We start from the raw sequence: 3,691 nt of genomic DNA, 5'->3' as shown, positions 1-3,691 counted from the left end.
TATATATATATATATATATATATATATATATATATATATATATATATGTGGGTAACACGTAAATGGATACTGAAAAACACTTTATTCATATATACCCATTAAAATGTCGGATAACGGGTAAGTGGATAAATGAAGAAAATTTTCTTTATCTATAACGTTATCCAACGGATCGACATATAACGGGTAACGGATTTACACTTATCCATTGAAGGCCATACATGCAATTCCAAGGAGTGGGGGCGCATGCACCCGACCTTCTTTCATTGACTCATAAATTCATTGTTTTTATGTGTTGTAATTTTAAGTAAATTTAGTGGCTTTTTAATTTATTATTTTGATATTTTAATTATGATGTTTCTTTTTGAGTACTTGTTAATTTTTTCAGATTATATGTTCTCCGTTTTAATTAATAGTGTCTTACTAACGATTTCTAAAGAATAGAATATTTGAATAACCCAAAACCATTTACACGATTCTCATTCGGTCCCTACGAATTATTTTACTTTAGATCTTTTTTATACTCTCTGCATGTGACTTCATGTATCCGCCATACGTATGACCCAACCACTTTCAAATCTTTTTGTTAACAAAAATAGACTCTAAAAGCCATAAGGATGATATTTGATTGATTTGAGCTTGATATTCAAATGTCAAAAGTGCTTGGAGGTCCCACCTTCAAATCCAAGGAGTAATAAAAATCATTTTGTGACCATGGAGGTTCAAATGCAGTGACTTGAACAACGTATTTATTATATAGAAGTCTCAAATTTTACAATCCATTAAGGAGTGTTTACTAATATATGATTTTGGTCATATATGATTCTTTAGTTGCGTATACGATATGTAAATAATTTTGGAATGTTTGGTACGTTAAAATTACTTAATAATTTTATATGCAATCATAGCAAAAATAGATGAAATGAGTGTTAAATATTTATGTGCATTATTATTCAATGTTCTAAAAGGCACATAATTGTTGTGGCAACGTGGAGTGTTTTCCTCCTCCTTGTCAAACCCTGTAGTCGTTATATTTTGTATGAATCTATATTGTGCAACATCTATGTGTGTATATATATATATAGATTTGGGATCATATGAGACTAAGAGTTTTTTGTGAGACTCATAAGACTAATTTATGTTCATTGATCAATTTTATAAGCTAATGATCTAAAGTTGTAAGGTAACAATTTTGTGATTATTGAGAAGTCTTGTGGCAATTCTGTGATTATGAATGTTCAGATTGTAAATCTAATCCAAGGGTTGAGAATCGGTTTTACGGATCTCACGAAAAACCCTTAGGGGCTGTTTGTTTGGCTCTTAATGGTTACATTAAGAGCCAACCTCTTAATCGGTAAGAGGTTAGGTCTGTTTGGCAAAAAAAAAACAACCCTCTTAATGGTTACAATAACCTCTTAACCATTTTGCATCTACCACCTCACTCAACCATTCAAACCGTTCTTTTTCCAATTTTACCCTTCCCACCCCTTCTTCCCATCTCGTCTCTTCACGCAGCAGAACTACCGGTCACCATCGCCAGCTTCGCCGGTCACCTCCACAGCTACTACCGGTCACCATCGTCGGTCGCCATCGCCATCGCCGGTCACCTCCACAGCTTCGCCGGTCGCCATCAAATCCTTATCCAGAAAGGCGCCGTCTTCTCCGAAACCAGATATGAGGAGCGAACCAAGTGGTAGCAACCAGCGACGAATCACATGTTCGAATCACCAGGACGAAATCGAGGGAAAGAACTGGAAAGGAGGGAGATCGAAATGAAAACAGAAACCGGATGGGAGAGGAGATCGACTGGATTTGATCTCGATTTGGGTTGAAGTGAAACCCTAATTTCTTTTTGGATTTGATCTCGATTTGGATTTGATCTCGATTTGGGTTGAAGTGAAACCCTAATTTCTTTTTGGATTTGATCTCGATTTGGATTTGATCTCGATTTGGGTTGAAGTGAAACCCTAATTTCTTTTTGGATTTGATCTCGATTTGGATTTGATCTCGATTTGGGATGAAGTGAAACCCTAATTTCTTTTTGGATTTGATCTCGATTTGGGTTGAACGTGAAGTGAAACCCTAATTTCTTTTTGGATTTGATCTCGATTTGGATTTGATCTCGATTTGGATTTGATCTCGATTTGGGTTGAAGTGAAACCCTAATTTCTTTTTTGGTATCTGTTAGTTCAATAAAAAACAGGACCAAAGMATACAGGGTTAAAATGGTAATTTGTTAACATTTACCAAACAACAATATTTCATTCAGGACTTAACCATTCTGACCCTCTTAACCATTCTGACCACTTAGCCATTCTGCACCAAACCATTCAGCAACTGCCAAACAGCCCCTTAGTCTCACATGATCCCAAGTCTCTCTCTCTCTCTCTCTCTCTCTCTCTATATATATATATATATATATATATATATATATATATATATATGGTATGGGAAATGTTCACACGAGAACACCTTCATTTTACGAGAACGTGAGAACACACTTTTACCACAAACAATCACATGTGATACTATTATTTGATTACATATGATACACATGTGATACTAAATCAGAGACGTGGATAACTTTTGACGCTATCTAGGTTGTAGGCCAAGTCGCCCTTACACCATTAAGCCCCCTTACATGTACTATCACATGTGATAAATGTGTTATTAATGTGATATTGTAATCCATCAAGACATCACATGTAATACTAAATCATAGACGCAGACGACCTTTGGTGCGACCTAAGTCACAAGGCACAACATCCATACACCATCAAACCCCCTCAAGTGTACTATCACATGTGATTAAGATGTTCTCGTGTTCTCGTAAAATAGAGATGTTCTCGTTTGAACCTCCACCATATATATATATGTATATATATATATATAATGTATGTATATATATATATATATAATGTATGTATGTATCGCACGAGTTCTTTTTTGTGAAAGAGGGGCACTTTGGTCTTATGGTTTTCGACATATGTAGCTATTTTAACACATGTTAATATTTATCTTGTTAATGTGTGTTAACGTATATGACGTTGTTAATATATGTTATGACAGGGTTAACATTTTCATGTTAATGCATGTGAACATTGGACCTCCCTCAATCTTGTCAGTGAAGTTATCTTTTATTACGAAATTGCTATCACATCACTTCCGACTTTTACATAAGAAAATCATCACGGGCTATGAGGTCGTTCTCACGGAGAAAAAAATGTTCCTCGCACGATCCAAATATGTACACATGCATATGTACTTGTCACCTTAAAAACGTTACGGCTTTGAATGAATGAACTTGACGTAACTATTTGTCGCTAACTTTTTGTTTGTCAACAATCTCTCTCGACTTTTAACACTAAAACCCCATTGTTATTTTATTCATGTTTTCTATTGTATGACAGTTCTGTTTTCATATTTATTATTTGATGTCTCTGTACACCACCTAAAATTTCATCTGGTTGTTCTTTCAATCTAATCGAAATCGACATATTTGTACTAATTAATAATAAATATTGTATTGAAGACCTTTCAATCTTTTGTCCCCATTCGCTTCACTCATGAAGCAAAGTATGCAATGGATGATTATTGATTACTCATGAAGCAAAGTATGCAATGCAATGAGTTGTGAATATGTTCATAATCGATCGTAGGTTACAAATCGGCTGGAGAATATCGGGTTCACGAT

This window comes from Cynara cardunculus (assembly GCF_001531365.2).
Source record: "Cynara cardunculus var. scolymus isolate 2C chromosome LG 12, CcrdV1, whole genome shotgun sequence".
Lineage (NCBI taxonomy): Eukaryota > Viridiplantae > Streptophyta > Magnoliopsida > Asterales > Asteraceae > Cynara > Cynara cardunculus.
This window is presented reverse-complemented; position numbering follows the sequence as displayed.